Below are 22,414 nucleotides of genomic sequence, written 5' to 3'. Positions count from 1 at the left end.
AATAATTGAAGAGAACTTCCCAAACGTGAAGAAGGAGCTGAAAATTGATATACAAGAAGCAAGAAGAACACCAAACTTCCACGACGAAAGGAAAAAATACAGCAAGACACATAATAGTAAAGCTCCCAAGAATCCAAGACAAGGAAAAAATAATGAAGCTGACAAGAGGGAAGAAACAGATAACATTCAAAGGAAAACCAATCAGACTGACATTAGACTTCTCCAAAGAAACACTCTGGGCAAGGAGAGAGTGTAAGGACATGGTCAACAGACTCCAAGAAAACAGATGCCAACCAAGAATACTCTATCCTGCAAAGCTCTCCTTCCTCTATGAAGAAAGAATAAGGACCTCCCCAGACAAACAGAAACTCTGGAATTTCATTACGACTAAACCCCCACTTAAAAAATACTACAAGGAGTCCTAAAGCCAGAACCTCAGAGGGATGAATAACAATGAAGAAGTCCCAAAAAAAGTTATTAAAATAATAAATAATAAAATCAAAGAAAAGACAAACACAATGGCAAATACAGATGCTAACATATCAATATTAACTCTAAATGTAAATGGACTAAACTCCTCAATTAAAAGACACAGAGTCACAGGCTGGAATAAGAAACAAAACCCAACCTTTTGCTGTCTCCAGGAAACACATTTAGCTACAAAAGATAAAAATAGACTCAAAGTTAAAGGATGGAAAACAATCCTACAAGCAAATAGACCAAAAAAAGAAAGCAGGAACAGCTATACTTATATCAAATAAAACAGACTTCAAACTCAAAAAGGTAAAAAGAGATCCTGATGGTCACTACATTATGATCAAGGGGACAATACTTCAAGAAGAAATAACACTCATTAAAATATATTCACCAAATGAAGGAGCACAAAAATATATCAGACAACTATTATCATCTTTGAGAACAGACATCAGAGAAAACACATACGTAGTGGGAGACTTCAACACACCACTATCAACAATGGATAGATCAACAAGACAAAAAATAAGTAAAGACACAGCAGCTCTAAATAAGGATCTAGAGTGCTTGGGCTTAAGAGACATCTATAGAACACTAAACCCCAAAAAATCTGAATACAAGTTTTTCTCAGGAGCACACAGATCATTCTCCAGGATCGATCACATACTGGGACACAAGACAAACATCAACAGATACACCAAGATTGAAATCATACCAACCATCTTTTCTGACCATGAAGGTATCAAACTAGAAATAAACCATAAAAAAAGGCAAGGAAATCTATCTCATTGAGATTGAAAACCACACTACTGGAAGACTACTGGACTAATGAGGAGATCAAAGAAATTAAAAAATTCTTTGAGTTGAATAACAAGGAGTACACCAATTTCCTAAATGTATGGGATGCAGCTAAAGCAGTAATAAGAGGAAAATATATAGCTATAGAGGCTCACATCAAGAAACAAGAAAGAACTCAAAGAAACAACCTAATCTCAAAGCTCAAAGATCTAGAAAAAGACAACAAAAAAACCCCAAAAACCAGTAGAAGAAAAGAAATGAATAAAAAACAAAGCAGAAATAATGAAATTGAAACTCAAAAAACAATCCAAAAGATCAATGAAACCAAGAGCTGGAAAAAATCAATAAAATAGACAAACCCCTAGCCAGGCTCACCAAGATAAAAAGGGGGAAAGCACAAATAAACAGGATCATAAATGAAAGAGGAGAAATAACAATGGACACAGCAGAAATCAAAAGAATAATCAGAAACTAATATGAACAGTTATATAGGAACAAGTTCAACAATCTAGAGGACATGGACAAATTCCTACAACTCTACAATCACCCAAAGCTAGATAAAGAAGAAATAGAACACCTAACAGACCAATTACAAGCAGCGAAATTGAAAATGGTAATCAAAACCTCCCAAAAACAAAAGCCCAGGACCTGATGGATTACAAATGAATTCTACCAAATGTTCACAAATGAATTAGTGCCTATCCTTCACAAACTCTTCCAAATAATTGAGAAGGAAGGGATAATACCAAACGCGTTCTATGAAGCCAACACTACACTAATACCAAAACCAAACAAGGACAACACAAAAAAAGAAAACTACAGAAATCTCCCTAATGAACACTGATGGAAAAATCCTCAATAAAATTTTAGCTATCAGAATCCAAGAATGTATCCATAAGATAATTCACCACGACCAAGTAGGATTCATTCCAGGAACACAAGGATGGTACAACATCCGAAAATCAATCAACGTTATCCAACACATCAACAAAAAGAAATATAAAAACCATATGATAATATCAATAGATTCCAAGAAAGCTTTTGACAAAGCGCAACACCCATTTATGATAAAAGCCCTTGAAATTCTTGGGATACAAGGAACATACCTCAACATCATAAAGGCCATATATGACAAGCCAACAGCCAGTATCATTCTCAATGGCAAAAGCTGAAAGCATTCCCATTAAGATCTGGAACAAGACAAGGATATCCACTCTCGCCACTGCTTTTCAATATAATATTGGAAGTCCTAGCCAGAACAATAAGACAAGAGAAAGACATACAAGGAATCCAAATAGGAAAAGAAGAAGTCAAACTATCACTATTTGCAGATGATATGATAATATACATAGAGAACCCCCAAAACTCCACAGAAAAACTAATTCAACTAATCAATCAGTTCAGTAAAGTGGCAGGATACAATATCAACACGCAAAAGTCAGTAGTCTTCCCATACACAAACAATAAATCTGAAGAGGAAGAAATCAAAAAAACCATCCCTTTTATTATCAGAACAAAAAAAATCAAATAGTTGGGAATAAATCTAACAAAATAGGTAAAGGACCTATACAAAGAAAACTATAAAACACTGTTAAAAGAAATAGAAGAAGACACAAATAAATGGGAAGACATCCCCTGGTCATGGATTGAAAGAATAAACATTATTAAAATGGCCATCCTACCAGAAGCAATATACAGATTCAATGCTATTCCAATAAATATTTCAATGTCATTCTTCAAAGAAATAGAACAATTATTGATGAAATTCATATGGAATCACCAAAAACCCCTAATAGCCAAAGCTCTCTTGAAAAAAAAAAGAAGGGATTGGAGGCATCACACTCCCAGACTTCAAACTCTACTACAAAGACATAATCATCAAAACTGCATGGTATTGGAACAAGAACAGACACACAGACCAATGGAATTGAATAGAAAATCCACAAATAAGCCCACAGATTTATGGTCAACTAATCTTTGACAAAGGAGCAAAGACTATGCATTGGAGCAAAGAAAGTTTGTTCAATAAATGGTGCTGGGAAAACTGGGCCGCTACATGCAAAAGAATGAAGCTTGACGACTACCTCACACCATACACAAAAACCAACTCAAAATGGATTAAAGAACTATACATAAGACCTGAAACCATAAAATACATAGAAGGAAATATAGGCAGAACACTACATGATATGCACATCAAGACATCTTTACAGACACATCACCCAAAGCAGTGATAGTGAAGGCAAAGATAAACAGCTGGGACTACATCAAATTAAAGCACTTCTGCACAGCAAAAGAGACAATAACCAAAACAAAGAGACACCCCACTGATTGGGAGAACATTTTTGCAGGCAACACTAATGATAAAGGACTGATCACAAAAATCTACAAAGAGCTGATGAGACTAAGCAAAAACAAAGAAAATAATCCAGTCAAAAAATGGGCAGAAGAGCTGAAAAGAAACTTCTCTGAAGAGGAAATGCAAATGGCCAACAGGCATATGAAAAAATGTTCAACATCACTTGTAATCAGGGAAATGCAAATCAAAACTACAATGAGATACCATCTTATACCAGTGAGAATGGCTCATATTAAAAAAAACTAGCAACAATTGGGCCTCCCCAGTGGCACAGCGGTTGAGCGCTGGGTTGGGAAGCTGCCTGCAGCCTCTGCAGTGCCGGTTCGATCCCTGGCTGCAACCTGGCCACTGGGTGAGGGTCCCACATGGTGTGCAGACCTCTCCTGCCGCCCGCTGCTCCCTTCAGCAGTGTACTTCGGTCCTTCTGCCTGCTCTGCTCCCTGATCTGGCTCTGGTGAATTCTCTCACCTTCCCGTGCTTCTGACTGTACCCAGTGCTTGTATAAATAAATAAATAAATAAATAAATCTTAAAAAAACAAACAAAAAAACTAGCAACAAAAATGTTGGTGAGGTTGTGGAGAAAAAGGAACTCTCCTGCACTGTTGGTGGGAATGCAAACTGGTCCAACCACTGTGGAGAGCTGTGTGGAGATTTCTGGACCTACTAAACATAGAGCTTCCATATGATCCAGCAATTCCACTCCTAGGTATTTACCCAAAGGACACAGAAACATCAATTCCAAAGAGCACCTGCACCCCTATGTTTATAGCAGCACTATTTACAATAGCTAAGCTTTGGAAACAACCCAAATGCCTAAAAATAGTTGACTGGATCAAGAAGATGTGGTACATATACACCATGGAATATTACTCAGCATTCAAAAAAGATAAACACATGCAATTTGCAGCAACATGGATGGTGCTGGAAGGGATCATGCTTGGTGAAATAAGCCAGAAAGAAAAAGAAAAATACCGGATGGTCTCACTCATAGCAGGAATCTAGAAAACTTAAATAAGTTCCAGGAAAAAGAATAATTATAAGAAAGAAAATATCAAATTCAACAAACAACTATGAACCAGAGACACGCTATGGGAGGTGGTGGGTGGGGAAAGGAGGGCTTGGGGTCAAAATAAGGGGGTTGTAATTGTAAGGAGAATATAAAAATAAAATTTAAATAATAAAATAAAATTCCCACCACCCTTGTTTTGATCCTACTCCCTTCTCCCTCCCCCCTGCCCCTGTAGTGTGTCTTTGGTTAATAGTTGCCTGATGGTTTTGATTTTTACTTTATTATAATTAGTCTTTTTCCTGATCCCTTTTTTGGGTCTTCTAAATCCCTGCTATGAGTGAGACCATCCGGTATTTTTCCTTTTCTTTCTGGCTTATTTCACTGAGCATGGTCCCTTCCAGCAACACCCATGTACAGATGGTCAACTAATCTTTGACAAAAGAGCAAAGAATATGTAATGGAACAAAGAAAGTTTGTTCAATAAATGGTGCTGAGGAAACTGGGCCGCTACGTGCAAAAGAATGGAGCTTGACTACTACCTCACACCATGTACAAAAACCAACTCAAAATGGATTAAAGAACTAGATATAAGACCTGAAACCATAAACTATATAGAAGGAAACATAGGCAAAACTCTATGTGACATACACCTCAGTAACATCTTCAAAGACACATCACCCAAAGCAGTGATAGTGAAGGCAAAGATAAACAGCTGGGACTACATCAAATTAAAGAGCTTCTGTACAGCAAAAGAGACAGTAACCAAAACAAAGAGACACCCCACCTATTGGGAGAAAATTTTTGCACACAACACTAATGATAAAGGACTGATCATAAAAATCTTCAAAGAGCTGATGAGACTCAACAAAAACAAAGTAAATAACCCAGTCAAAAAATGGACAGAAGAGCTAAAAAGAAACTTCTCTCCCCTATTTTGATCCTTATCCCATCCCTTCCCCTGCTGAATGTCTCTGATTTATAGCTGCCTGCTAGTTTTGTCTTTTTATTTATTATTGTTCTTTTTTCCTGCTCCCTTATTTGGTCCCCCTATATTCCTCCTATAAATGACACCATCTGATATTTTTCTTTTTCCTTATGACTTATTTCACTGAGCATCATCCCTTCCAGCTCCATCCATGTTACTGCAAATGGCACGAGTTTAACTTTTTTTGAAAAACCAAACCTGTTTAAAACTTAATCACCTGTGGAAACACGGGAAGGATCACAAACCTGCCCAAACGAGTTCTTGGAAGCTCAAAGATTGAGGTGAGCTCTCATCGCAGTCAGTAAGAAGCCACAGATGCTCAGAGGGATGTAAAGAAGTTAGGAATTTATTACGGGAAAGAGAGTAGACACAGCTTCTGCAGGGGTGGGGGTCTCGAGGGAGATGCCCATGAGGTAGTTTCTTATTTTTTTTTTAAATTAGATTTATTTTATTTATAGAAGAGCTGGGGTACAGGCCAGGGGTGTGGGAGGGTGAGAGGACTCACCAGAGACAGAGTGGGGAGCAGAACAGGCAGACTGACTGAAAACACTGCTGAGGGGAGCAGCGGGCGAGACAGGAGAGGTCTGCTGTGCCATATGGGAATCTCCCTGGCCGGCTGTGAATCGAACCTGTGTGCAGAGTCTGTGGACAGCTTCACAGCGCTGCGGTCAACCTGCTGTGCCACTGGGGAGGCCTCCATAAGGTAGTTTCTTAGGCTACTTTATATATTCTTTTTCTGTGGGCGTCCGGCTTCCTGCTGCACAGGCACTGCTTAAGTCTCTTGCTTCATTTTCAGCTGGTGTTTTTTCTCCTTATTGACTTTCTCCTTGGTCAGCAGATGTTTTCCTCTGATGATGAATGCAGTTGGGGGTCTCCAGCCAACAGAAACCTACTGAGTGCTTACCGGTACTGCCTCAAACCTACTGGGTGCTTATCTTACTACCTATCTTACTATGAAATTCATGAAATTCTCACCTCCTAGATGAAGGTTGATGTGAAGGTTAACTTTTTGTATTAACTTGACCGGGCTATGGGATGCCCAGATAGTTGGTTAAACATAATTTCCAGGTGTGTCTGTGAGCATATTTCTGAGAGATCAACATTTGAATTATTGGACTGAATAAAGAAGATCTCCTTCAACAATGTAGGGGTATGTTATCCCATCCTTGAGCACATGAATGGAACAGAAAGGAGAGGAAGGGTAAATTTACTCAGTTTGAGCTTCAACAGCTGTCCTATCCTGCTTGCAGTCTTTGGCATTTCTGGTTCTTGGCCTTCAGACTAAGCCCAGGGCTTACACCATCAGCTTCTCTGGTTCCCCAGCTTGTCGACAGCTGGACATCATGAGATTTCTCAGCCTCCATAATCACGAAAGCTTAGGAGTATGTGTGTGGGTGTGTGCACGCATATGAAATCACTTATTAGAGAATCTTGACTGATACACCTTATGACCCTTCCCCTAATGTTATTTCTTTTTTTTAAAGATTTCTTTTTATTTATGCATATAAGAACTGGAGTGTAGTCCAGAGGTGCAAGGGTGAGAGGATTCCTCAGAGACAGAGTGAGAAGCAGAACAGGCAGACTGACTGAAATCCACTGCTGAGGGGAGCAGTGGGTGAGACAGGAGAGGTCTACTGTGCCATGTGGGTCAGCTCCCTGGTGGGATATGGAACTCAGGCTGCAGTGGCTGTGGACAGCTTCAGTCCTCAAGATGAGGGGTTTGTTTGTTTGTTTGTACAAGAGACATGGCTGTACATATACCTCAAGCCCTGGACACAATATTTACTATAATCTAATTGTTTTTTAAAGTCTCCTACGCATCTACCAAACTTCTCATCCTCCCCCAACCAAACCACCTCCCATGCATTTTGAAGGAGCATTCAGAGAAAACAAAGGAAGGTATTCATCAGTTTGAACATTTTCTGATATCACTTACATCACTTTAACCAAAAATAACTAGACATTTGTCACTATTCCACTGCTTTGATGACACCAGGGCAAGGGGGCACTGCTCCTTAGACCTTGCCCTGGATGGCTGACAGGAGGAAATTGCTTGCTGAAGAATGATCGCCCAAGCTCATGCTAAAAACTTCAGTTAAAGCCGTTCAGGAAGAAAAGGTTTCTGATGAATTTCTGCTGCCCGATTCATGCACAAAGAAATAAAGAACAGCAGTCAGTGTAATTAGCAAGCAGATCATCCAGGAACAGAATTTACACCTGGACATAAACATGTTAACTGAGGCTGGGAGGAACATTTGTTAAGGCAAACACTTTCTGAAAAATTGTAAAGCTAATGATCTTGCACTGACAGCATAACCTTGAGCTTATTGCCAAATAGAATGCTAAGTGTAAACACTTAATGGAAGAAAGCAATAATGACCCTTCTTGTGACCCCAGATCAGTGACTCTTTGGTTGCTTTTGAGGTCAGTGCAAACACTTACCATCTTGTTGGTAATTTTTTTTTAGCAGTTCCATAGGTTTTATGACCTAACAATACAGATGAGGAGCACTTCATCAGGAAGTAGTAGACACAACAATTGTTTCCCTTTCTCCTAATTATTATCTCCAGAAATGGAAATACTCAGCCCTGAACTGAAATAGGGGGCCGGTTATTTCTTTGAAATATTGGTGAGAGCTTTAAGTAAAATAATTAAGATTCATTCTTTGAAAAGGAACTCTCTTATACTGCTGGTGCGAACGCATACTGGTCCAACTGTGGAAAGCTGTGTGGAGGATCCTCAAAATATAAAAATGCATCTAGCATATGATCCAGCTATTCCACTCCTGGGAATCTACCCAAAGAACACAGAAATACTAATTCAAAAGGAAATCTACATGCCTGTGTTTATTGCAGCACTATTTACAATAGCTAAGATATAGATACAACCTAAAAGTCCAAAAACAGATGAGTGGATCAAGAAGATATGGTCTTTATACACAATGGAATACTACTCAATGATCAAAAATAATAACTCATGCCATTTGCAGCAACACGGTTGGAGCTAAAAGGGATTATATTCAGTGAAATAAGTCAGAAGGAAAAAGAAAAATATTAGATGGTTTCAGTTATAGATGGAATTAAAGGAAACTGAACAAAGGGTCAGGTAAAAGACACAATTTGCAGGCTAACCATAGATCTGAGACATCCAGCAAGGTAGGGGGAGGCAGAGGGGTCAAAATAGGGGAGGGAAGAGCACAAGGTTCTATGATGATAGTTCATGGGTCCTGTGGTAGTGGTGGTGGGGAATTATGAGGGCTACACTGAGAAGAAATCAAATATTGTACAAAAATGAACAATGACATCAGAAAATAAAATATGAATTAAAAGATTCATTGGATTAAGAGTTTTAGTGGAACAGGAATCATGTGGTGGGAGATGAACATACAATAAACTTCCCATCATTTGAGATCCCAAAATCAAAACTCACAATTAACTGGAAAAGTGGCATGATGAATGCAGCACAGAATATAGAATGAAATGAATTAGATATGGATTGTATTCTCTAAACTCAAACAAATTAAATCACCACTCTGAACTTTCAATGGCACTATCTCAAAAAAATATGGATAGTAATTTAAGGATTATAGGATTGTTGTGAAGATAAAATGAGACAATATATATAAAACTAACTTGTAAGTTTCTGGAACAAGGAGATAATAAATGTTATTGGGTAAACATGAAACAATAGGCAATATTCATTCAAGCTTTAAGCAATATCCAGCTCATATTTTTCTTTTATTTTGCCTCCCCAACATTTAACCTCTTGCCCATATTTACAGGATATATTCCATTTGCATTTGTGCAAAAAAACTGCCCAGTTTAACTATTATAAAAGCCAAAATAGGGAGCTACAGTCTCTACTTCCAGAAAATTAATTACAAGCACATCATCATATTATATATTTCACTTATTTATCATAGTTATTTTTATTGTGTATATTTTTCCCAAGACCATAGCTTCATAAGAAAAAATCCTAGTACACTTGTATATATATATAATATATATATATATGTCATTCTTATAGGCCCAGTATCTAGAATACTTCTTGACACACAATAGATGACCAGTAAATTATGTTACATGAATTTGATACTTCTGTCCAAAATACTGGACATTGAACCAATAATGCAAAAATCAAGGAAGAGTTAAAATTCACACTAGCTGCTGGACAATAGCTGTCAAGATATTTGGTGAAGTTGATGTCAATGAAATGGTGGTGGGAATTTCAGGGGGACGACACCTGAGAGGAGAAGCACATATTGTACAAAAAGGAAGAATGATGTAAAAAATATATAAGGGCCTCCCTGGTAGCACAAGGGGTTAAGATGCAGCCTGTGAAGCTATGCACAGCCACTGCAGCACAAGTTTGATCCCTGGCCAGAGAGAAACATGGCGATCTCTGGTGAATCCTCTTAACACCCACACCTCTGGCCTGTACCCCAGTTTTTGTATGCATAAATAAATAAATCTTTAAAATATATATAATATAAAAAATAAATATCAAAAAAAGAACAATGGAAACACCAAAACAAAAAAATAGAGACTTTGAGAACTAGCACTGGAAGCACATATCGTAACGTGGAATTGCCATAGAAGGGGGAGGTTCCAGGTTCCCTTCCTCACCCAAGGAAAAGTGGAGCTGAGCATGGAAGAAAAGATGGAAAAGACTGGGAGAAGGACTTAGGAAGGAAAAAATGAAGGAAGAAGAATTGCAGAAATCACATGAGCAGAGACATGTAAAGGAGCTCCACTTGTTTCTCAGCCTTGGACTTGTACCAGGAACTTGGGGGACATGGAAGGAGACACTTAAAAGAGACAGAGATGTGGGTGAGAGACCTGTGAGGAAGCTGGCAGTCTTTATCTTAACTTGGATTTTAAGATTTATGTATTGATGCACACAAGAGCTAGGGTGCAGGCCAGAGGTTGGGGGGGCAGCAGAACAGGTGGATCTACTGAAATACACTGCTGAGGGAAGCAGTGGGAGAGATAGGAGAGGTCTGTTGTGCCCCATAGGTCACCTCCCTGGCCAGGGATCTAACTCATGCTGCAGTGGCTGTGGATAGCTTCATAGTACTGCTATTTAACCCCTTGCGCCACCAGGGAGCCCTTTACTTGAGTTTTGATTTTGCTCTTTTCCTTCCAGACTTGTCTGTCCCCTTCTGCTTCTTTTTCTGTGGGTCCCCACCAGAAGTTTGCTGTGACTTAAGGCAGACTTTTGGGCCTTTGTGGTCCCACTTTGGGCCAATCCTGTTTGCCTGAACATTTACCCACGAGGGGATGGGTAAATTTTTGTGTTTAATTGAAAACTATTTTAACTATATTCTTTCTATTCTCTCTATTGCACAATAGATACACTAAATTTCTTTCCTCTTGAAGGTTTTATGCACTAAGAATATGTTTTGTCTTTATGTGGCAGATGGCAGAACCCCTTTAGAGCACGTACGTTTGGGAGTCGTAGGGTGCCCCTCCTTCTTCCCACTTACACTATCAGTATATTCCTGCCTTTCAGCCTTCAGAGTCCTCTTGGTTCCTACTTGTTTTCAAAGACTACTTTTATGGATTCCCCAAATCCTGTGTTACTCAATATCCTTCCTGTAAGTCCATTTATTTCTTAAAATAGGTCTGGTTTCTTTTGCTTGATACTGTGTAACTGATATTTAATTTATGCTTCTTTGGTGCCTACAGACTAGGAACTGCTAATCTGAGAGTTAATGGGAACATCTAATACATGAAATCCCATTTTGAGAGCATCACACATGGCATGGCCACCTATATGCCTAATCATCAACTAAACAGCAGTAGTTGCAATATATCCTTCCTATCTCTAGTTTTAATAATTGATTCAGGGCCTCCCTGGTGGCACAGGGGTAAATTTCCATCCCTGGCCAAGAAGCTGACCCATATGGCGCAGCAGACCTCTCCTGTCTCACCTGCTGCTCCCTTCAGCAATGTATTTCAGTCAACTGCCTGTTCTGCTCCCCACTCTGTCTCTGGGAAATCCTCTCACCCCACACCTTTGGCCTACACCCCAGTTCTTGTATGCATAAATAAAAAATAAAAATAATAATCATTGATTCAACAATCACATAGGCACCATTACTAAATGGATTCAAAGATAATCAATGACTTTAAAATGGTGATATTGGAGTAGGCAAAAACTTTTTTTAGATTATAAAAAGCACTAAGGGAAGAACTATTTAAACATCTGCTTTCTAATGTAAAATTTTAAGAAATGAAAGGCAGGAAGCAACAGAAGATAAAACTTGCAATTTCTAACAAATGGCTTAAAACTTGCAATTTCTAACAAATGGCTTATATCCAAAATATTATATATGTAAACTTATAGCAAAAAGCTATAAAGAAATTTTATAATTCAATAAGAAGACAGACCAATTTTTATTTATTTTTTTAGAGAATTCTTTTTATTTATTTATGCATACAAGAACTGAGGTGTAGGCCAGAGGTATGGGGGGTTGAGAAGATGTGTCAGAGACAGAGTGGGGAGTAAAACAGGCAGATTGGCTGAAATACACTGCTGAGGGGAACAGTGGGCAAGACAGGAGAGGTCTGCTGCACCATGTGGGTCAGCTCCTTGGCTGGGGATTGAACTCAGGCCATAACAGTGATAGCTCTGAGACTCAACCTCTAGAATGTCAGGGAGGCCCCCTCATGTCAATTTTTAAAAAGATCAAAGGATTTGAACAGATTCTTTACAAAAGAAGATATGGAAATGGCCATAAGCTCATGAAAGGATCCTTAACATCATTAGTCATCAGGAAAATGCAAAACAAATTCTCAAACCATACATTGCTGGTAGGGGCTTAAATTATACAACTACTTTCAAAAAACATGGCATCAATTTTTATAAAGATAAACAACAACTTATCACAAAACCCACCTCTTCTACTCTTAGACATTTACACAAAATAAAGATCCATGTCTACCAAAGGAATACACATAAAATTTCAATGCCTCTGTATTCAAAATAGCCCAAACTAGAAACAATCAAATGATCTAATGACAGGTGAATGGAGAAAAAGTCGTGGTATATCTATACAATAGAATAATACTCAGCAATTAAAACAAAAAGAAACTATTGACACACAAAGCAACATGAATTAATTTCAAACATTATGATGAGTTCAATAAGCCAAATGAAAATGGTTTGTATGCTTAATTCTAACCCTAGACTGGCTAAATAAACTCTAGAAATAGAAATCAGATTAGTGATTGCCTAATGTAGGCAACAATGAAGCCAGAGGGGCCCACTATAAAAATCTCTGTGGTGAGAGAATTTGTTTTAATCTTGATTGGGTTAGTGGTAGATAGGGTATATATTTGTCAAATGCCTCAAACTATAAATTTACATTACATATATTAACCATATGTAAATTTCATTCAATGAATTTGACAAAATAGGTTATTGAGAATTTGAATACACCAAGAATGAGACAGGATGTGAAAGATGTTATTATAACAATAACAGGGAATGAAATAGGCATGGAGGGAAGAAAAATTATGTTCTCCTGGACAAGTTAGAAAAAGCTTCGTGGGGCCTTCCTGGTGGCGCAGCGGTTGAGCGCTGGGCTGCGAAGCTGCCCCACATCCTCTGCAGTGCTGGTTTGATCCCCAGCCACCAGATGAGGGTCCCACATGGCATGCAGACCTCTCCTGCAGTCCGCTGCTCCCCTCAGCAGTGTATTTCTTCACTCTGCCTGTTCTGTTCCCCGCTCTGACTCTGGCGAATTCTTTCACCCTCCCGTGCTTCTGACTGTACCCAGTGCTTGCAAAAATAAATAAATAAATATAAATAAATAAATAAATAAATAAATAAATAAATAAATAAATAAATAAATAAATGTAAAAGCTTCATGGAAGACACTGTTTGAGTAGAGAGTTCAGGTCTAGATGACATCACAACAGAAGATGAAGAAAGGAACACAAGGGAATGACAAAGAATGAAGGATGGTTGGGGTGCATGTTACATTCAATCATTAATTCAGCAAATATTTGAATGATGGTCTGCTAGAACCAGGTAGTCCCTTAGAAGATAAAATAAACTCTCTGCCTTTGTGAATCTTAAATTCTAATATGGGCAGAGTTATGAAAAACAAATAAATGTATGATGCATTACCTGTGCAATAGAAAGCTGGTAAAGGGAGCAGAAATCAGGAATAAGGATGGTGTTGCTCTGTTAGAAAAAGTAAGCAGCAAAGGTCTCTCTGAGAAGGTGATATAAAACCAGAATCATGAATAAAGAGCACTGCAGGTATCTGGAGGAAGCACATTCACAGAGAAGGGACAGTTAATGCAAATGTTTTGAGGCAGGAATGACTTATATATTCAGAGAACAGCAATGAGCAAGGGGAGATGTATGATGATGTCAGGGCAGGAACCTGGGGCAGCATGGCACAAAATCTGAAAGGTGATGGGAACTGTAGGGGAGGGGCAAAACCCCCAGGGCAGTGTTCCTCATTACTACACAGTATGAACCACCTGGGGTCTCATTAAATTTTAAATTTTGTTTCAGTTGTTTGGGGGTAAGGTCTGAGACTTTGCATTTCTAATAAGCTTACAGGTGATGCAATGCTTGATGGCCTCAAAACCACTTTTTAAATAGGAAGTGTTGGGCCTTGGAGGATACTTGAAGGAGTAGCATCATCTGTCTAAAGCATCAAATGCAGAAAGGGGGAGGCTGCTGAATTAAATATAGATCATGGTGATTTGGATTTAGATGGTTATGGGGGAGGTGACAAGAAATGCTTTTTATATTTATTTTTGGAATGCTAAAAGAACTCCTACTGACAAATTAAATTTTCCCCATGAGAGTTACAGAGAGGTCAAGGATGGCTCCAAGGACTTGGCCTAGCAAGTGAAATATACAAGGTAATAGTCAGGGAAAAACCCCAGGTTGCAACAGATACTTAGAAGCAGTGACGATATAGATGGTACTCAGGTCATGAGACAAGATGGGGTGGAATGAGATCATGCAGTGTAGGGAGAATATGTCCCAACACTGAGGCTGGGTGCACTCCAATATTTATAACTCGAAAGATTGGTCGAGACAGAAAATTGAGTATAAGTGACAACTGAGGTCTGAGAATCATGACAGTGGCATCCAAGAAGACTAGGCTGATCATTTTTCAAGGAAAAAAGTGACCAGTATGTCAAATCTGCCCGTTTGGTTGAATAAGATGAAGCAGAATTTAACAAAGTACTCACCAAAGGTGACCTTGACAAGAGCACTTTTGCTGGAATGTTGAGTATGGAAGCCTGATGAAAGTGGATTTCATAGAGAACGAGAGGATGTGAAAACGGTGAGTTTCTACAGTTCATGTTTGGGGCTCTGGTGAGAGAGAGAACAGAAAAGAGAGATGGGAAACTCTTCATGGGAAGAATGTCCTATGATAGGAATTATTATGCCTGCTCTGTGTTAATGAATGTGATTTAGTAGAAAGAGAAAGATAAAGGATAGTGTGGGGTGAGGCCTTGAAGGGGTGAGATGATGGAGTCTTCAGAGCAAGGCTGAGGAGTGTGGGAAGAGTGTGGGTTTAGATCTCACAGAGCAGGAAGGTGTGGTGAGAGCTTGTGGACACTGTCATTGGTTCGATACTTTCAATGAAGGAGAAAGCAAAGTTAGGAGCTAAGAGAGGAAAAAACTTTCTAGAGAGCTGAAGAGAGAAGCCTTGGTATAATCATCTCAGAAGATGGAGGGAAAGCTGTACCAGGGAAAAGTTATCAGATTGGCAGGTGGTAGAGAGGTTGGATTTGACTTAAAAGAGGAAAGGGTCTTTTTTTTTCCAAGCATGAACATAAAATGTGTGAGTGCAGACTGAGAATAAACAGAGTTGGAGTTAAATAGCATTCTTCCAGACAAATATAATGCAGGGAAAGAAAAGCCTAGATGATGGAAGTATATGGAAAGAAAAATTAAAGTGATAGAATACAGAATCTGAGAATAAAAGAAAGGAGGACTAAAGAATTTGAGAGCAAGTGAGATAATGGATATGTGGTTATACTTATCAAACTGAACAGAATCAAAGACGCTACATAATAGAAAAGTTGAATAATAAGAGATTGTAATCAAAAAGAAGGATTGAAATTCACATTATGACTTTTATGCAGTTATCAGCAGTAATATGTCCTTGGATTTTCTATGAGAGGATGTGCCATAAGTGCTGCCGAAGATGGGATTATTTCAGAAGAAGAGGATAAGGAGATGGAAGGCCAAGTCACAGGAGGGATCATCTATATGGACACTGAGATCACCAGGACTTTGGAATGGGGGAGAAAGTTCTTCCCAGTTTGGTTAAGAATTTTGACTTTTGGGGGCCTCCTCTGGTGGCGCAGCAGTTGAGCGCTGGCCTGCTAAACTGCCCATAGCCTCTGCAGTGCCGGTTCGATTCCTGGACGCCTGCGAGGGTCCCACATGACGCGCAGACCTCTCCTGCTGTGCCCGCTGCTCCCCTCAGCAGTGTATTTCATCAGTTTGACTGTTCTGTGCCCCGCTCTGGCTCTGGTGAATTCTCTCACCCTCCCTCGCTTCTGACTGTACCCAGTGCTTGTATAAATAAATAAATATTTAAAAAAAAAGAATTTTGACATTTGGTCATGTTTACATTGGGGATAACACGAGGAGTCAAATGCTAAATTCTTCAAGTAACAGGGAAGAATGGGGGAATCGAATACTCCAAAAAGAAAGTTGCTTGATGTTACCTGAATTTTTTTACAGATGTATAATAGAAGAAGGGGGAGTGGTTTAGAAATTGTAGCAAAGAGCAAGAAAAACACATTTCTCTAGTCTGAACGGGCTTCAAGAGAAGTTATGACTTAAGAAGGTATCACCCTGTTCTGTTGTCTTCACAAATTACACTTTACTATTTTGCAATAAGTGTGCAGTCTAGGACAGTCTTAAATTTTCTTACCTGGTTATTGATATTACCAGTGTAGCTTTCTTTGTATCTTATTATTTTCTCTATTTTATCAGATTTTTTTTTAAGTTGGTGCAGGCCAGAGTCACCGAGGGTGAGAAGATTCACCAAGGAGAGCAGGGAGCAAAACAGGCAGATATACTGAAATACACTGCTAAGGGGAGCAGCAGGTGAGACAGGAGAGGTCTACCTTGCCATGTGGGTTGCTGCCAGCTGCCCAGGGATGGAACTTGCACCACAAAGGCCACGGACAGCTTCACAGTACTGCGCTCAACCCCCTGTGCCACCAGGGAGGCCCTATCACTTTGTTTAAGTTCATTTCCTGTAAATAGTATAGCTGGTATGTTTTTTTTTTTTAATTGTCAGGAATAACTTTATTTTTTATAGATTTATTTTTATTTTATATATTTTTACATCATTTTTCATTTTTGAACAATATACACATTTTCATCTTGATTATCATCCCTGTAAAATTCCCACTGAAATATTACTCAGCAATCTAAAAAGATCAACTCATGCCATTTGCAGCAACATGGATGAAGCTGGAAGGGATCATGCCCAGTAAAAAAAGCCAGAAAGAAAAAGAAAAATACTGGATGGTCTCACTTATAGCAGGAATGTAGAGGATCAAAATAAGGGATCAGGACAAAAAAAAAACTAATTATATAATATAGCTTGTGTGTTTTTGTAAATAGAATATACCTGGCTAGTCACATAAAATTCTTATTTTATTTAAATACTCAAAACCATACATTGTCTAGCCATATTAATACCCATAAGTTTTAGTGTGTTGTCAGTAGCAGTGTGGATTTCCTTACAAGTGTAGTTGTCTTGATGGGATGACTGTGTATTAGTTTCCTATTACCTCAATTACAAACAACCACAGACTTAGTGACTTCAAACAACACATATTTATTGTCTAATGACATAGATTTCACCGGGCCACACATCAGAGTACAATAGGGCTGCCTTCTTCCCTGGAGACTCTGTGGAAGAATCTGCTTCTCTGCCTTTTCCCAATCAGAGAGGACCCCACATTCCTTTACTTTGAGCCCCTTAATTCAAAGCCAGCAGTATTGCATATTTGTAGCTACTTTTTTGTAGTCAAATTACCCACTGATCAAACCTGGGAAAGTTTCTAAGGAAAGGAATCAAGAGCTCAGATTGAGCCAAACTGAATAATTCCCCCATCCCAAGGTTCATAACTTAATCACCTATACAAAGCACCTTTTGCCGTGTAACATAGATTCTAGGGATTAAGATGTGGACGTCTTTGGGGACATTATTCTCCTCACCACACAGTGGTTGAGGCACTCTGGGTCAGAGATTGTCTTAATTACAGCATATCCCTCCTCTTTAATTACCACTACTGACCAGATCTTTTCATTATCACTGTCATTATCCACTTAGAGTTAACTATGCAAGGCATAGAACTACTTCTTTATAATCATTGGCTCTCCTCTTACACTCCTCTATCTTAAAGTTTCTGATTCATTTATTATCTCTGTTCTTGAGTGTTTTACTCTGACAGGGTGGTATGGAATCTTCTATATATCCTCAAATACCTTTGATCCTAATTAGTGGAGAAATCATAGCCAGATACGGGATTCCTGGCTGGAATCCTTTCTTCATATCATCCTATAGGATTTAGTTCACTGCGTCTAGCTTTTATTGCTGCTACTAAGTTCGACATTAAACTGTTTTTTTTTCCTTTGTAAGGTTTTTCATTTTTATTGAAAACTTGTAATTTTTCCTCTTATTCTTAGAATTTAGAAATTATACTACAATGTGCTTACATATGTATGATTATTTTATTTTCAGTTATTCCTTCCTGCATCTTAGTAAGTCCTCAGGTAATTCTTTAACTTAAGTAAATTTTTTCTCCTCTTTACTCGCCACCCCGCTCCTCTCCCTGCCTCCCTCGCCTTTCCCCTCCAGATATTTGGCTCTAGCAGACCTCCGAATGTTTTCCATGTTAGACTGAGATGCACTTTATAGTGACTGGTTCACTCTTTAAATAATACTCAGCGGAAACCAAGCTGAGCCAGTCTTTGGGTTGTTGATGAATTAAACCTGAAGATTTACCACCTAGGTGGTTGAGCGGGAAGCAGTGACTCAGTTTATTATCATCAACTGAGTAAGCTCTGTTTCTTAACTTGATCTTTGCATTTTCATTTTGACTTTTTAATTCTACTTCTTGATCATAAAATCCCAACCAAATCAAGAGCGAGAACAATAAAATTCATAAAAGAAGACCTCCTTCTCCTATTTATACCACAAAATCCTCCCGATCCCCCAGAGTAAAAACCTGAGCTATCATAATGCCGTTCTTCCTTGCTGGTTGTAAGAGTGATCCCCGTGGGCTCAGCAGTTGTACAAAAAGTCCCTCCCTCCTTCTCCAGCACCGTGTCCACTCCAGCTCAGGCCTCTCTGCGGCAGTTCCCCCCCTCCCTCCTTCTCTCCTTCACTTCCTTTTTTTTATAATTGAGGTATGTAGGGTAAAGAAAATATCAGGCTTTTCTGCCCTTCCGCCATCAGGATAGATGATGGATCCTTGTCCTGAATGCATGCCTGATGGTGGGCACCTGGAATAGGGTGTGGGCATAGGTAGATGGGATTCAGCTGAGCTAAGACTGTGCTTTTAAGGGCGGCGTCACGGGGGGACGCCAGCAGCACCAGCACCAGCACCAGCACCAGCACCAGCAGCAGCAGCAGCCGCAGCCGAAGCCGAGAAGCAGCAGAACAAACGCTAGAGAGCCCAGATAGAGTGAGGACTTGCTGGGGGCTGGGAGGCCTGCCAGCCTCCCAGCCCCCCAGCCAGCACCCCTGCCTGCCATATGCCTGGTGAACCCCAAATAAAAAACCTGCAAAACTACTGAGGACTCTGACTCCTCCTTTACCCGATCTGCATGGGATCAGAAAACCTGCCTTGTGCCCTGTCCTGCCCTTACAAGGTACCATTGGTTTACATACTATATAAGTTTTCAGGAGCGCATTTCCCACCCTGATGAATGTGTAACCACACCAGGTCCGTCACCAAAAGTCTAGTTACCCACTGTAGGGTAAGGAAACATGTCAGGCTTTTCTGCTCTCCCGCCATCAGGATAGAGGATGGATCCTTGTCCTGAATGCATGCCTGATGGCGGGCACCTGGAGTAGGGTGTGGGCATGGGTAGATGGGATTCACCTGGGCTGAGACTGGGCTTCTGACACCAGCAGAAGCTGAGAAGCCAAGAACAAGCAGAAGCCAAAAGAAGCAGAGAAGGCTGGAGAGCCCAGATAGAGTGAAGACTTGCTGCGGGCTGGAAGGTGTAAGGGCAGGAATAGACACGGTGCAGGTTTCCTATCATCCAGCAGACCGGGCAAAAGAGGAGTCAGAGTCCTTCGTGGCTTTTTGCAGGTCTTTTTATTGGGATTTACCCAGTACACAGCAGGTAAGGGTGCTGGGGGGCTGGGAGGCTGGCAGTCCTGCCAGCCCCCAGCAAGTCTTCATGCTATCTGGGCTCTCCAGTGATCTCAGCCTCTTTCGGTTTCTCCTCAGCTTTCTGCTGGCGTCCCTGTGACGCGGCCCTTAAAAAGCCCAGTCTTAGCCCAGGTGAATCCCATCTACCTATGCCCACACCCTACTCCAGGTGCCCGCCATCAGGGTTTCCTGCCATATAGTCTTCATTTAGCAAACAAACAATGCAGCCATGGCCCACAAAAGCAAATACATCACAATATAACAAAATACAACAGAACACAAATAAGTCCAGGCAGGGCCCCAACCTAGAGCTACCAAATCTGCTGCCGAAGGCACTGCTCATACGAGGGAGGGGAACCACTCACGGCATCTACTATAACACACCAGGAGCCATCAGCCTTCCTGGCCTTCTCAGGCTGTAGTCTTGGCTACACCGCATCCACCCCCGGGATGCACTCACTCTGGGATTGGCAATTCTATTCTACTGTTGGGGGTAATCGCCAACCCTCAGGGTTTCTGTCTGCAGTCGCTCCAACACTTGGCCTTCATAGCCACCAATGCGACTCGCAGACCCCTGCACCCAGGCCGACCCACTGCACAAGCACCTAGATCAGGGATCCTTGGATACAAACTCTACATTCCACTTGGGCTCCACCCCAAGCCACGTTCCCCACCCGTCCCTCAAGGATGGGTTCCTCAGCAACTCACCCTCACTCGACAACGAGCAGGGCATCACCCACAGGTGATTTTACGAGACTCCCAGGTCTTCAGCATACTCAGGCTGCTCAACAGCCGCTCAGGGCTTCTCAACTTAGCATCAGCACCAGCTTTTGCCTTCTCGGTTGGCTTTTCTCCTCTGCCTGGCTGCTGGGCATGCACAGGCTGCTTTTGGCCATCAAGGCCCATTGGCCACCCCCAGGTTCTCAAAAAAACATAACCAAATTCATTAGTCCAAGTCAGTTAGCCTCTCCCTGCATCAGCACTGGCGAGCTCCGAATCATGGTCCTCTCTTCCGACGATTCTTGCTGCCTCAGGGGTCGCTGGATGGTCCTCTCGGGGGTCTCCTCCTCCAGCTGAGGTCTTGTCCCACAGCTCCCAGATGGTGTCCACCTTCTGTGCCGCCATGAAGCCTCCAGCGTCGTCACAGGCAAACAGTCTGTTACTCCTTAGTCCCTCCAGGTCTTCGGAGGGCTCCATACCCGTTTGCATGGATCATCTTTCCGACTTACGCCAATTGTAGAGTCCTTAGTGGCTTTTTGCAGGTCTTTTTATTGGGATTTACCGGGTACACAGCAGGCAGGGGTGCTAAGGGGCCGGGAGGCTGGCAGGCCTCCCAACCCCCAGCAAGTCTTCATTCCATCTTTGCTCCCCTGCTTTCTCTCACCTTCTGCTGCTCTTGCTTCTCTCTCGGCTTCTCTTTCGGCTTCTGCTGTTGCTGGCATCCCCGTGACACCGCCCTTAAAAGCCCAGTCTTAGCCCAGGTGAATCCCATCTACCTATGCCCACACCCTACTCCAGGTGCCCGCCATCAGGCATGCATTCAGGGCCGCAAGGATCCATCATCTATCCTGATGGCGAGAAGGCAAAAAATCCTGACATTTTTCTTTACCCTACAGAGGCCTGTCAGCCTCCTGGCCCCCCAGGACCCCCGCCTGCCATATGCCTGGTAAATCTAAATAAAAGACCTCCAAAACCACTGAGGACCCTGACTCCTCCTTTACCTGGTCTGCTGGATCAGAAAACCTGCACTGTGCATTCCTGCCACTACACCCACCCACAAGTACATAGTGATTGTGGTGTAGAAAATGAGTAAGACACCATTCCTGCCTTAAAGTGATTTGGATCATGATGTAGGTGCTTGCTACCCACTGTGTATCTCATGCCCTGTGGTTCTTCCTTATGCTGCTGTAGGCGCAGGAATGGACACAGGGCAGGTTTTCTGATCCAGCAGACCGGGTAAAGGAGGAGTCAGAGTCCTCAGTGGTTTTGCAGGCTTTTATTGGGATTACCAGGTACATGGCAGGCAGGGATGCTGGGGGGCCAGGAGGCTGGCAGTCATCCCAAGCCCCAGCAAATCCTCACTCTCTCTGGGCTCTCTGGCCTTCTCTGCTGCTTCGTTGCTTCTCTCTCGGCTTCTCTTCGGCTTCTGCTGGCGTCCCCGTGACACTGCCCTTAAAAGCCCAGTCTCAGCCCAGGTGAATCCCATCTACCCATGCCCACACCCTACTCCAGGTGCCCGCCATCAGGCATGCATTCAGGACCGCAAGGATCCATCATCTATCCTGATGGCGGGAGGGCAGAAAAACCTGACATTTTCTTTATCCTACAGCTGCCATATACTCTTCTTTTTTTTAAATTTATTTTATTTATGTATACAAGAGCTGGGATATAA

The sequence above is a fragment of the Talpa occidentalis genome, unplaced genomic scaffold, assembly GCF_014898055.3.
Source record: "Talpa occidentalis isolate TD23 unplaced genomic scaffold, MPIMG_talOcc4v2.1 talOcc4.16, whole genome shotgun sequence".
Lineage (NCBI taxonomy): Eukaryota > Metazoa > Chordata > Mammalia > Eulipotyphla > Talpidae > Talpa > Talpa occidentalis.
The sequence above is the reverse complement of the archived record's forward strand: the minus strand, read 5'-3'. Positions refer to the sequence as shown.